The sequence below is a fragment of the Rhinolophus sinicus genome, chromosome 7 (assembly GCF_057876585.1).
Source record: "Rhinolophus sinicus isolate RSI-liver-muscle chromosome 7, RSI-T2T, whole genome shotgun sequence".
Classification (NCBI taxonomy): domain Eukaryota; kingdom Metazoa; phylum Chordata; class Mammalia; order Chiroptera; family Rhinolophidae; genus Rhinolophus; species Rhinolophus sinicus.
Window position 1 is genome coordinate 24,582,809 of NC_142507.1, and position 14,420 is coordinate 24,597,228.

Here is a 14,420-nt window from a genome sequence, read left to right on the forward strand (position 1 = left end):
AAAGAAGTCATTGGGAGCCAGATCAGTTCCAATACAGTTGTTTATTGGCTAAAAACTCCCTCAAAGACCAATATAATGAAAATTATAAGACATTTTTAAAGGAAATTGAAGAAGACAGAAATAAATGGAAAGACATTCTGTGTTCATGGATTGGAAGAATCAACATAGTTAAAAACGGCTATATCACCCAAAGCAATATACAGATTTGATGCAATCCCCATCAAAATCCCAATGGCATTTTTTAAAGAAATAGAACAAAAAATCATCAGATTTGTATGGAACCACAAAAGACCCCGAATAGCCAAAGCAATCCTAAGAAAAAAGAACAATGCTGGAGGTATCACAGTCCCTGACTTCAGCTGGGCAACAATAACCAAAACAGTATGGTATTGGCAGAAAAACCAGACACATAGACCAATGGAATAGAATTGAGAACCCAGAAATAAACCCACATAAATACTGACAGACAATTTTTGACAAAAAATCAAAAACATACAATGGAGAAAAGACCACCTCTTCAGTAAATGGTGCTGGGAGAATTGGAAAGCCACGTGCAAAAGAATGAAACTGGACTGCTATCTGTCACCATGTACCAAAATTAACTCAAATGGATCAAAGACCTAAACATAAGACCTGAAACAATAAATTGCAGAGAAGAAAACATAGGTACTCAACTTATGGACATTGAGTTCAAAGAACATTTTATAAATTTGACTCCAAAGGCAAAGGAAGCAAAAGCTAAAATAAATGAATGGGACTATATCAAACTAAAAAGCTTCTGCACAGCAAAAGAAACCATCGACAAAATAAAGAGGCAACCAACTGAATAGGAGAATATTTTTACAAACAATGCCTCCAATATGGGGCTAATATTCAAAATATATAAGAAACTCATACAACTCAACAACCACAAAACAAACAATCCAATTAAAAAATGGGCAGAGGATCTGAATAGACATTTCTCCCAAGAAGACATACGAATCACCAATAGACATATGAAAAAATGCTCAACATCACTAATCATCACAGAAATGCAAATAAAAACAACAATGAGATATCACCTCACACAAGTTAGAATGGCTATCATCAACAAGACAAATAATAAAAAGTGTTGGAAGGCTGTGGAGAAAAAGGAACCCTCATACACTGTTGGTGGGAATGCATATTGGTGCAGCAGCTATGGAAGGTAGTGTGGAGGTTCCTCAAAAAATTAAGAATAGAATTACCATGTGACTCAGCAATCCCTCTTCTGGGTTATCTACCCAAAAAATTTGAAAACATTTATCTGTAAAGATATATGTGCTCCAATGTTCATTGCAGCTTTATTTACAGTTGCCAACACATGGAAACAATCAAAGTGTTCTTCGATAGATGAATGGATAAAGAAGTTGTGATACATAACACATTGGAATACTATTCTACAATAAGATGAAATAGTACCATTTGTGACAACATGGATGGATCTTGAGATTATTTCACTGAGTGCAGTAAGTCAGACAGAAAAAGTCGAGAACCATAAGATTTCACTGATGTGGTATATAAAACTGAAAATAACAAAAGAACAAGACAAACAAATGAAGAAACAAAACTCATAGACACAGATAATAGTTTAGTAGTTACCAGAGGTTAAGGGGGGAGAGGGGTAGTAGATTAGGGTAAAGGAGATCAAATATATGGTGATGGAAAGAGAACTGACCTTGGGTGGTGAACACACAATGTGATATATATAGATGATATATTATAGAATTGTACACCTGAAATCTATGTAACTTTACTGACAATTGTCACCGCAATAAACTTTAAATAAAATAAAAAATAAAAATAAAATAAAAAAGAAAGGTCAGGTTTCTAAGGTTTTCACGGTCTTTTCAACATTTCAAAATAGTAAACTCGGTTAACTGTTCATCTAGCTGGTACAAATTCATTATGAATAATCTCTCTGATATCAAAAAAGGTTAGCAACATCCTTGCAACAAGTTTGAGAACTTAATTGTCAGACCTTTGTATATCTCACATTTTCTTTACCCATTCACTTATTGATGGATACTTAGGTTGTTTTCATGTGTTGGCTATTGTAAATAATACTCCAGTGAACATGGGGGTGCAGATAGCTTCTCTTGATTACAGAATTACCAAAGTAGATGGGATATCAAAATATCGTCCATCTTTAGATCTTTAGGAAGATTTACTTATTTATCTGTTGCATTAAGGGGATGACAATCTTGTAGGACTGAATCCTTAACCTGTGGGATCTGATGCCATTTCCAGGTAGACAGTGTCATGATTGAATTAAATTGAAGGACACTCAGCTGTTGCAGAATTGCTTGAAGTGTAGAAAACACATACATCTGATATCAAAGTGAAGTTGTGTTATAGTTGAGCATTGAGTAGAGGAGACACACAGGAGTAATTTTTCTTTACAGTTATTTTCTCGTACTTCTATGGTTTTGGTAGTTAATCTTGGACATTTATTCTTTCTGTAGTCTGTCTAAAGATAATGAGAAATGAGCATCAGTGTGAATGAATGTCCTAAGGTCCCAACACCAGATACAGAATAGTTTCTTCACACCTTTCATATGCTAAATTCCCAATTACAGGAATTTGTTTCTGGACTCACAAATAGGATTTGCAAAATAGTCATATTAGGAACGCAGGAATTGCAGTAGAATTCCATACTGGAATGCAATGGTTAAACGAGTATTCAGATAAGTTGTAGCTTTGTTATAAGGAAGGAAGCAGTGAGGTTTTATAAAATGCTCAAGGCTAAGAATTATAAAATCACCAAAACACCAGTTATTGCTCAGTATATACTTACTGAAAGGAAAGATGAAGAAAAGTAACTGTTTCTCAACCTGGAATGAAACCAGATTTAGGTGTCCCTATGATTCATGGATACCCCAAAATGAAACCCTTATCCTTCTAAGAACTGTTTGTTAGTTTTCAATAACCCTTTCCTCAATCCCCACCCCATTTTTTTTTTTAACTGTGTAAGATTAAGAAGAATTCTGCATTGCAAGATTGATAATGATTCTCTTTCATTTATTGTTTTGTATATATTAATGTATTGCCAGTGTTTTTGTTCACTGAATAGTCATGCACTTGAAAAATTGAGATCTGTTCAGATTTATGCTATATAATACCAAAGAAGCACATAACCAGATTTAAATAATATTGAATAAATCAGATGTGGTGAAAAAATATAGGAAATTCTGTCATTGGTATAATAATCCACAAAGTTATACAGGGGTCCTATGAGATCAAAATAAAGAATAATGTTTTATTCTGTGCTCCAGACATAGTTACTGATCCATTGGAAGTTGTTCTATAATACCGTATGATAGGCTGTTGAGGGTCTGCACTAGAGCATGTGATTTAGTTCCTTTTCATGGGATTTTAAAAATACTGGAGATGCGAAATATACCTTTGTATAATAACTAGATTATCCTCCAAGAAAATGAATTTGAGAGTGGTAAAGTGAGCAGCACAGGCAATAGCTTAGTGACACAATAATTTCGATGATTGTTCATGGAACACATGCACCCATTCTTGGGAAAGGGTGATGAAGAAGGAGCAAAAGGCTTTCTGAGGGGATGCCACATTAGCAATGAAGTAAAATGAAAGTGATTTATCAATTTATGGAGAGCAGGGGTCCTGGGGAGTAGGACTGGCTTAAGCAAAGATAGAAGTTTGGAGGAGTTTGAGGACACAGCTGAAAGAAAGCTGAGGAAGTCCTTTAAAGCCCCTGGTTCAAGACCTTGATATAGAAAAACATTTTGTTGATGTCACTGATTTGCTTGGGTGTATCTGAGGGAGTGTTGGAAAGTAGAGGGTAATCTCATGTTGAATGGGAAAGGAATTACATATTATTGAACTAAGTTGAGAATGAGGTATGTTTGAACACATGTTCTGAAGGAAAGCATTAGACCCAGACTGTCTGGAGATTTGGTTCCTTTCATGGAGAGAACTGAGGTTTGTCCTCTGTGGTCATGAATCCTTTTTTTGTTGTTGTTTTTAGTTGATTTAAATCTCTAAATAGCCCTTGGTCTAGTTCCTTCTTCCCCCAAGACCTATACCTAAACAAAATGGCCCACCATGAGAAAAGTTTTGTGACTTTCTGTGTAGTACTAGAATATTTAAAGGAATAAACAGTTCAAGTTTAATAGTGTCATCACAAAACTATGAGCTGGATAGGATCTTAGAAATCATCTAATCTAGTCTCTTCCTACCAGATAGAAATTTAGGCAGAGATTATACTACATGCAGCAAATTCAAGAAGTAAGCTTTACCTCCCTTTTCAGAGGACTGATACCTGGTTCAAGAATGTGGGGAGTTTTCCTCTTTCAGATCATCCCGCCTAGCAGGAACTGGAATAAAGTGTTTCATACTTGGTCTGGGGGGACAAAAAGGGGGAGAAGGATTCAGCTTTATCTACTGAACTATGATATCATGCCTAATTTTGCTGAGAAAAAAATGATTTCCAGGGAGGAGGGGGGTTGTAGAAGAGAGTAAACAGGGTCAAATATATGGTAATGGAAGGAGAACTGACTCTGGGTGGTGAACACACAATGTGAGATATAGATGATGTATTACAGAATTGTACACCTGAAATCTATGTAACTTTACTAACAATTGTCACCCCAATAAACTATAATTAAAAAAAACAAACAAAAAAAGATTCCCAACATTCTTGGAAGTATAGTATGTTGTCATTGTTGATCTATTACAACACTGCTTCTTCTAAAAATATTTTTCTTTTCAGCTGAATTAAAATTGGATAGTTTAAACATGATTAAAGGTAATATGGGCTTTAATGAAAGCAGAGATTTTATAAATGATCTACAAACAAGCATTCAAATAAAAACCGTGATTAATATTAACTCAACATTTCTAAACGTTTAAAAATTTCTAGCTTACAGTGACCCCTTGTGTTATTTTGAAAAACACGCAGTATGCTATTGTTAAACAAAAAAAACCTGTGAGACAGAAAGTTGTCCTGAAAGGGTTTATTGAGCTATATGCTAGCCAGAAAAAGGACCAGGTCCTGGGGCACGCAGTCTGAACTACCAGCAGCAAGGCTAAAAGGAGAAGACAAACATGTTTGCTGCCTTGGGGTTGATGGGACTCTTTTATATAATGGATTTGGAGACGAAATATGTAAGTTGTTTTGAAAGAATTTACAATGGCCATAGATAAGGAGGTGGGAGAAGGTGAAGTGGGGAAAGTCTAGGATAGGTGGATGGTTCATACAGAAAAAGTATTTCATGCTTCTGGACTGGTTGTGGGCAACAGTTTGGAAAGTCCATGTATGGAAAGTTCATGTATAAGATTGAGCGGTGGCATCTGGTGCTTGGCTATTCTTTTTAGATAATTGCTGAAATAACCACCTGGAATTGATTCAAAGTTTCAACATACATTCAGGAATGTGTGCAGTCCTTTGGTGATTTTGCGCACAACTGTTAACTGATTAACTTTCCTTTTCTCCCACCCTTCCGCCTGCTGTAAGTTAATTTAGGCATCTCAGAATTTTTCTCTTGTTACTACTATTCATATTTTCATCTTTAAAACCATCTACTGAAATAGTTACTGGCAAGACTTGGCAAACTCTATAAAATAGCTCATTTCCAGTGGTCCATGCGGTAAATTGCAAATTTCTCCAAATTAGATTCTGTTAACTAAACATACAAAAGAGCAACATTGTATTAGGTAACACCTATATATGCTATTTTTAAAATTTACAAAAATATCACTTGGAAACTAAATTTATTAAATCTCAGCTACTAAAGCAATTGGAAAAATAGAAGTTATTTTAGGAATTTAAACTTATCTATAGCCTAATATAGTGGAAGGCATTATCCAAAAAAAAAAATACATAAAAGACAGATATTTTTCAAATGTCTTAAAATCCATAATTATGCAGAATTATATGTTCCCTCAAGAACGACAAATTTAAGAAATTAGTCGTCTATGTCATAATATGAGATAAATCTAAATAACTCATACTGCACACCAAGACATTTAACTCTGGATTTGCTACTGTAATGAGAACAAAGTTTTCACCTCAAATCCTTCACAGAACATGGTAGGATGAAAAGGAGAGAAAGAAAAAGTGAGGCGGGAAAAACTGGAAGAAAGGAGGAAGGGAGGGAGGGAGGGAGAAAACAAGGAGATAGGAAGGAAAAGGAGAGAAAATGCATATGTTGGGTTGATTGTTGTTTCCTCAGAGTTTGAGCTTTATCACCACCGAATGTACTGGAGCTAGTACAATGCTTAATATATATTAGGTTGAACAGGTGAAAGGTATTAAAGAAAAAAGTATTCAGTGATACTTGTTAAAGCATAGTAAGTCAGGTTTTATTCAAGGGGACTATTGTGATAGGCATAGGACCTACTACAATTGGGAAGGAGACTGGGCTCAATTCTGAATACCACAAGGGGAAATGAGAATTTATGGCCAATGTGTGTGTGTGTGGGGGTGGGGGAGTCGGGCAGGGGATGGAACATTACAAAGAGGGAACATCAAGGGTAAAAAGGATTCTAAATAAACGGCTCTAGCAGGATTCTTGCTGAAGGCAGGCCAGGGTGAGCAGACACCCCCTGGGGGATAATGGAGGATGAGGAACTTGATGAGATTTTTGAGTGTCATCAGATACTGAGGGCTTATCAGATATCACGGATAGGAGATTTTGTCTAAACTGACTTAGGAGCATTCTTGCTAAAATTGGACAATGCAAATGTTGCTGCAAACAGGTTTGTGGTGTTCACAATAGGAAAGAATTCAAGGATGCACTGAATAAGCCAAGCAAGTGGTAAATTTATTATCAGGTTGGTGCAAAAGTAATAGTTGTTTAAAAGGTTGAAAATTGCAAAAACCACAATTACTTTTGCACCAACCTAATAAAAGAAATAGGACAAAGTCGTGGGAGTGGGCAGGCCTGGAGAAGAGCAACTGATCTGAGGAACAAAGGGTTTTAGGACTTTATTACCCTCAAAATGAGGGTGCGAAATATTCAAAATTTAGGGGTGGTGTTATAGGCATTCCCAGGCAGGTCTTCACTGACCACTCCTTCCTGTCAGGAGGCAGGGTTTGTGTCCTTATTTGACTCTAGTCAGAACTGTCTTGGTGACACAGGGGGAGATTTTTCCTGCCCCTAACGTTGATAATATTATAATCCATTATAATTAGCTAAAGTTCAGGGCAAGATGGTATCCTGTGTCTGCTCTTGGCCACCGACATCTAGTTCTGGCCGGTCTGTTAGCTGTACTTTTTCTTAAGAATGACCTTATCTCCTCCTTCATTTCCTCTCCTCTCTTCTTTCCCCTTGGCCCTATTCTTTCTGCCTGTGGTAACACAGAGACAAACACAGAAGCCCAAATGTCAAGGCCTACTTGAGGATTCAGAAGAGGCTGACTCAAGTTTGGTCAAGGAGACACTCTTTGTCAAAGGGCTGTCAAATACTGGCAATTTTACAAGTTAAACTATTTGAAGCTGACTGATAAAAACTATGAAGAATGTGTGATTTAATGTGTATATTCTCCAGCCAATTTGTATAGAATTGGGTAGATGGGTATAGTGTTCCCAGCCTAAATTTCCTCTTTCTAATCAGGCTGCACCATCAACTAGCCTGGTAGTGACACCATGTATGTGTAAACTTGTGTATAAAGTAGCCCCCCGTTATCTGTTCAATGGATACCTGAAACTGCAGATAGTACCGCACCCTACATATACTATCTTTTCACTTAAGGAAGCACTTTAGGGCTCCTCTTCGGCATATCCTAATTGCCAGCATCAGTACTCTTGCACTTTGGGGCCATTAGTAAGTAAAAGAAGGGTGACTTGAACAGAAGCACTGTGATAACAGCAACAGTTGATCTGATAGCCTCGACAGCTACTAAGTGACTAATAGGGTAGAGGGAGCATCTATTGCGAGGATAAGCATGGACAAAAGGATGATTCACGTCCAGGGCATGATGAAGCAGGACGGCTTGAGATTTCATCATGCTACTCAGAATGGCGCACAATTTAAAATTTAATTGTTTATTGAATTGTTTATTTCTGGAATTTTCCAGGTAATATTTTCAGACCATAGTTGTCTGTGGTAACTGAAACCATGGAAAATGAAACCGCATATAAGTGGGCACTACTGTAACTGCAAAGTATTATGCCACCATGATGGTAGTCTGGAGCCTTTGGAGAAACATAGCAGTGGTAAGGTGATGTATAAAGCTTATGGCCCAGCAATAAGGCAAAACATGCAAATAAGTCTGAGTTGTTAAATTAGGATTATAAGAAAGACCCTCCGCTCAAAAATTTTTTTTCTAGTTGCTCAGACAATTCTGAAAATCCTTATTAGAATACAAGGTTCCTACTAAAATGTAAGAGATCATATAAAAAGCAAATGTTTTTACTAAATTCTGTGATTGTACTTATTTCCTTTCTTGATCCTGAAATTGAAGAATGGAAGCAAAGGGAAAGAGAAGGCTAAAAATAAAAATGAGTTGGTGACAATAAAAATTAATTTTCCTAAAAGCTAGGCCTATGAAAAATACTGCATCAGAAGCTTTTGGTTCTCAAACTGGCCCCCGTACAGGAAGGGAAAGGGGACTGAAGAAAGAGGCAGACCACTCCAGATTTGCAGGTGGCTGATTTAATAACCGGGGGAACTTACAAGGCTTGTCTTGAGCAGCTGCAAGACAAATAGATCTCTGCATCCATCCACCAAATCTTAAAAGTTTATATAGAGGCCTTAACTGCATTCAGTCATATATACTTTCAAGATGGTCTCAACACCACCTTACTTTTTCAAGGTTATATCTTTGGAACAGCTCCCATTGTGGGAACGGTGGGTAGAGCATACATTCCAAGGACAAAGGAGTGGGTAAGGAGCCTCTGAATGCCCTGGGCCACCTTGCAAGTCAACCAGCATTCATGTCCCCTCAATGACCTCCTCCAAGAGAAACAAAAATAGGGAAAGAATCTAGGGTGCTGAGTTGGAGGGAACAAAGGGGGCAAATCAAGGGATACCAAATATGGTCAAACACCAATTTGTCCTCAAGAGAAAGAGACTGAAAAATCATTCATGCATTCTAAATAGTGTTTCAAGACATCAGTTTCTCAGAGATGGAAATTTTAGCAATGATTTTTCACTACCTAAAATCTTTGACTATATGGAACAACCTTATGATTGCACATGGGAGTTTAGTCATGACTTACTGTGTGGAGTGAGGGGAAGAAAAAAAACAAAACAAAAACAGATGTTTCCATGATAATTGTATAGCTGTAAACTGTAGAAGCAAACCTGAAAAAGTTTTTAAATACCTGTCCAAATTTTTAAATATCTATCAATGGACCAATTAACAAATAGTATATCCATATGGACTTTATTATATTCCATATGATAGAATACTACAAAGGCATTAAAAGAAATGCAACAAAGTCTGTATCTAATGACAAAAAAGTTTATATATGTCATCTGTCAGGAGATATATCTCCCCTACTAGTCACTAGGTGATGTCTGATCACCCTGGCCCGCCTTCAGCAAGAATCTTGCTAGATATATATCATCTATCTATGAACAAGACAAGTACCCAGATAACTTCAGAGAAGCAGGGCAGAAGTACCATAAGAGGTTTGTGGTTTCATGAAGATTCAGAGTACAGAAAATGACATTCATTTGTGCAGACCAGGAAAAAATAATTTTTAAAAATTGGCAGCCTATCGACAGGAAGGTGAGCAGAAAAAAATTCCAGGAAAAATAATAGTCTGAGCAAAAGCATAGTTGGAAAGCGGAAGATTATTTCTAGAGCAAATAATAACAGACAAAATTGAGCACTTACCACATGCCATGTGTTTTCAGCTCTTTACAAGTATTATTTCACAATACCCTGGCAATGTTGGTACAGTAGTCCCCCCTTATCCGTGGTTTCGGTTTGTGGTTTGTTACACTTGGTCAACTATGGTCTGAAAATATTAAACGGGAAATTTCAGAAATAAACAATTCACGAGTTTTAAATTGTGCACCGTTCTAAGTACTGTGATAAAATTTCACAGTCCTGCTCTATCCTGCCTGGAACGTGATTCATCACTTTGTCCAAAATAATCTCCATACTATATATACTCCCACCTTTTAGACACTTTGTAGCTGACTGGATTGTCAGATCAACTGCCTCAATATCACAGTGCTTGTGTTCAGGTAACCCTTATTTTACTTAATAATGGCGCCAAAACACAAGGAGAGTCATGCTGGCAATTCAGATATGCCAAAGAGCAGCCCTAAAGTACTTCAAGTGAAAAGGTGATAATTCTCCACTTAATAAGTAACGAAAGGGAAAAAATTGTATGCTGAGGTTAAGAACTATGGGAAGAAGGAATCTTCTATCCATGAAATTGTGAAAAAAGAAATTCATGCTAGTTTTGCTATTGCATCTCAAACTGTAAAAGTTATGGCCATTGCACATAAGTGCTTAGATCAGATGGAAAAGGCATTCAATTTGTGGTAACTACTGGGTAGTATTCAATTGTATGAATTGAACATACCACAATTTACTTACCCACATGCTACTGATAGACAATTATGGTTTTCCCATGTCACTGTATCCTTGTCAATGCCTGGTCCATAATAAATATTTGTTGAGTGAATGAATGAACTAGTGAATCAATGAGTAACAAGAAACTGATTGCAAAGCATGCTAGCCATCTGGCATGGACTCTGAGGGACTGTAGTTAATATTCTGAATTACGAGTTGCAGTGTCTAAGGGAAGATAATAGAGTTGTTGATTACCCAAGGAAATTCAACCCCAATCCAATGCCATCATTTAAAGACTTTAGAGATAAATGGGAGGGGTTGGGAAAGAACAGACTTTTACTGCTTTTGAACTCTGTACTTTTCCAGTTTTCCTAATTTTCATTAATAGCCTCAATCACCAGTTACTCAAAGGAACAGTATACATCAAGGATAATGTTTCTACTTTTAAATGTAAACAGTACCTCATTAGTCATCTTTTCAATTGCAGAGACATGCTCAGCTTGCTAAGGGCCACCACACCCTGTCTATATTTACTGAGTAAAGAATAAATGTGGCTAGGTTGCTTTGTTGTTAAAAGGAAAGACCAATTATTTAAAGCTAAAGTTGAAGTTAATACATTCTGATTTCCCAGTTAGTTTTCACGTCATGACAAGGGGCATCTTCCACATAAGAACTTTCTAACACTGACTGCCCAGTGATGCCAAGTTCTGGCATAGGACATTATTTAATACTTGGGTATGATGCATTTTGTGGTTGGGGCAAAGAAGCACTTACAGTGGTTAATTTTATTGAGGCCATACTTAGAAATTTCTGATCCCAAAGCAAAATGCCACGCATAATTCCTGATATTTAGCTTTCTACCATAAAAATGGAATTCACTCCAAAAGTTTACAATTGTAGATATGAGAGAGTGTTTTAAGAATATTTTAAAAGATGCCAGTCTTGCTCCTCTGCTGTCCTATGTTGTAGACTAGGACTTATCTTAATTGTTCCATCTCCTCTAATTATTTCTGTCTTTCAAATTAAAATTGAGCACCAAGGATTTGCTGATAGAGCCATTTCTGGACAATTTTTCTTTGAGACGATTTCATGTTGACTATGCAAACTATAAACTATTATTCATTCAATAATTGTTAATTACGTGTATAGCACAAGACTAGGCATCTACTAGAGATGCAAGTATGTCTAGAAATGTTCCCTTTAAAATGTATGTGTATACTGACAGTTTCATAATTTGAGACAGTAGTCTTGCCATGAAGTATACTAATGTCCTGGAAAGGAATTCTTATTAAATTAAGAACTAAGAAAAAATTTACAAGTTATTAACTATATTACAATAGCCAAGATATGGAAACAACCTAAGTAAGTGTCCATCTATGGATGAATGGATAAAGGAAATATGGTATATATACATAATGGAATATTACTTAGCCATATAGAGTGAAACCTTACAATTTGCAACAAGGATCGACCTCAATGGCATTATGCTACGTGAAATAAATCAGATAAACACAAAAACTGTATATTTTCACTTCTATGCAGAGTCTAAAATCTAAAATAAAAACCAAGCTCATAGAGAACAGGCTGGTGGTTGACAGAGGTGTGGGGTGGGGAGTGGGAGAAATGAGTAAAGGGAGTCAAAAGGTACAAACTTTCCAGGTATAAGTAAATCATGGGGAGGTAACATATAGCATGGTGACTATAGTTAATAAAACTATATTGCACATTTGAAAGTTGCTGAGTAGATCTTAAAAAGTTCTCAACTCAAGAAAAAAAATATTTTTTGTAACTATGTAAGGGTGATGGTTGTTAAGTGAACTTGTCATGATCATTTTGCAATGTATACAAATATTGAATCATTATAATGTCTATGTACACCTGAAGTTAATGTTATATGTTAAATATACCTCAATTTTCAAAAAGTTACTAATTACATTATACAAATAGCATGTCATTATATTGTTTGATTTTGAGAGAGCACTAATCAGGCCAAGACTGAGACAGCAAAAATCTCCCAATACAAATTACTCATGATATTTAAAATTTTAAACAGAATTTGAGAAAACTCAATTAAGCCTGAATTTGTTTCCACATGTGAAATGGCAGTTTGCTATGTTAGGTTACACAAGGTATCAAAGCACCTGGCATGATACCACACACACACTCAATTTTGTTAGCTCCTTTCTCTTTGTCTGAAATCAGTGGCCTATTTGATATCCGGTACAACACATTTGATACCTAGTACAGATCATTTTTAACACCTTCTCCCTCTAAATGAGGAATTTATTTTTATTAATAATCATCAAATGAAATGAAAATATAGGCTAGACAGAATTGTACACATTAAAATATTTTTTTGTCTTCAAATACTAATTATGCCATAAAAATTTTCAAAATAAAAGTTTAAAAAGTAATAGATTTGTACTTTTTCATAATATGAATTTTTTTTGGAAAAGAGAAAACACAAATACTTCAGAAAAGAGAAACATGCGGGGTTCATAGAATGATTTGTACATAGTGTGATAGAACTGAAATGATTCAATTTCTGTTTAGGCATCTTTGCAGTCACAGAGCTATCATTGTGTATTTTGAATGTACTCATTAAAGGTAGGATTTATATAGTCCCAGAAGTTGAAGACATGAATTAACTTCCCCATAGAATGTTTATTTTTAAAAATATTTTTACATTGAGGTTTACATGCTATTAAAATTTAATAGAAACCACAACATTTATTTATAATTACATCAGTGCTTCTCCTCCTTGGTGATTTGCCTCTCAGGATATTTGGCAATTTCTGGAGACACTTTTGGTTGTTTTAACTGGTGAGGAAGAGAGTACTACTGAAATCAAGTGGGTAGAGAACAGGGATGTAACTAAACATCCTAAGAGGCACAGAACAGCCTCCCACAGCAAAGAATTATCTGGCCCTAGATGACCACAGATTGAGAAACTCGGACTAACAAACGATTTTTTGGGGAGTAGTATTTTTACATTGGTATAGTTTAAGATTGATGGCACATGGTAACAATAAAAGCAGACTGATTATTGTTTGTTAACAGTAACACAGACAATGCACTGCCTAATTGCCTGCATCCAGGACCAAACATTAGATTTCCATTAATTTCTTCTAAAGGACTGCCACTTCCAGTGAAAGTTAAATCAGATTTCTACTCTTAAAGTACTTTTAAACCATTTCAGTGATGGTTAAATGAACCAAAGCTTAGCAACAAGTGATTGTGACTATTCTCTCTATTCATTTAATAATTTCAATTGATTTTTTAAAATGTAATTTAAATGTTTTTAAGTTTTATTGAAATATAACTCACATAGCGAAAACTCAACATTTTAAATTGTTCAATTCAGCGCTTTTTAGTATATTCATAAGATTGTGTAAACATCACCACTAATTTCAGAATACTTTCAGTGCATTCAAAAGAAATCTCGTGTCCATTAACAGTCATATCCTATTTTTCCTTTTCCCCAGCCCCTGGCAATCCCTAATCCATTTTTTGTCTAGAAATTGGTCTAGTCTGGACATTTTATATAAGTAGAATCATAGACTATGTGGCTTTTTTGTGATTAGTCTCTTTCACTTAGTATGTTTCCATGGTTCATCCATGTTGTAGCATGTATCAGACTTCTTTCCTTTTTATTGCCATTTAATATTCCATTTTATGGATAGGCCACATTTGGTATATTCCTTCATCAGTTGATATTTGGATCTCCTCCATTTTTTTGACTACTAAAAAATACTACTATGAACATTTGTGACATTTTTTTGTATGGACATAGGTTCTTAATTCTCTTGGAATGGAACCTAGGTGTGAAATTGCTGAGTCATATAGTAATTCTGTTTATTATGTGAGGAAATTTTTGCATTACGTGCAATTTCCTA

At 35.7% G+C, this 14,420-nt stretch overlaps 1 long non-coding RNA gene across 1 annotated transcript; it reads right to left on the minus strand.

The window, feature by feature from the left end:
* Positions 1–879: 879 nt before the first annotated feature.
* On the minus strand, positions 880–9,828 carry LOC141568582 (uncharacterized). Its single transcript, XR_012491741.2, has 2 exons — positions 4,310–9,828; positions 880–2,488 (listed from the first exon to the last, which is right to left on the minus strand). It is a non-coding gene; the product is annotated as an uncharacterized LOC141568582 (long non-coding RNA).
* Positions 9,829–14,420: the final 4,592 nt, after the last annotated feature.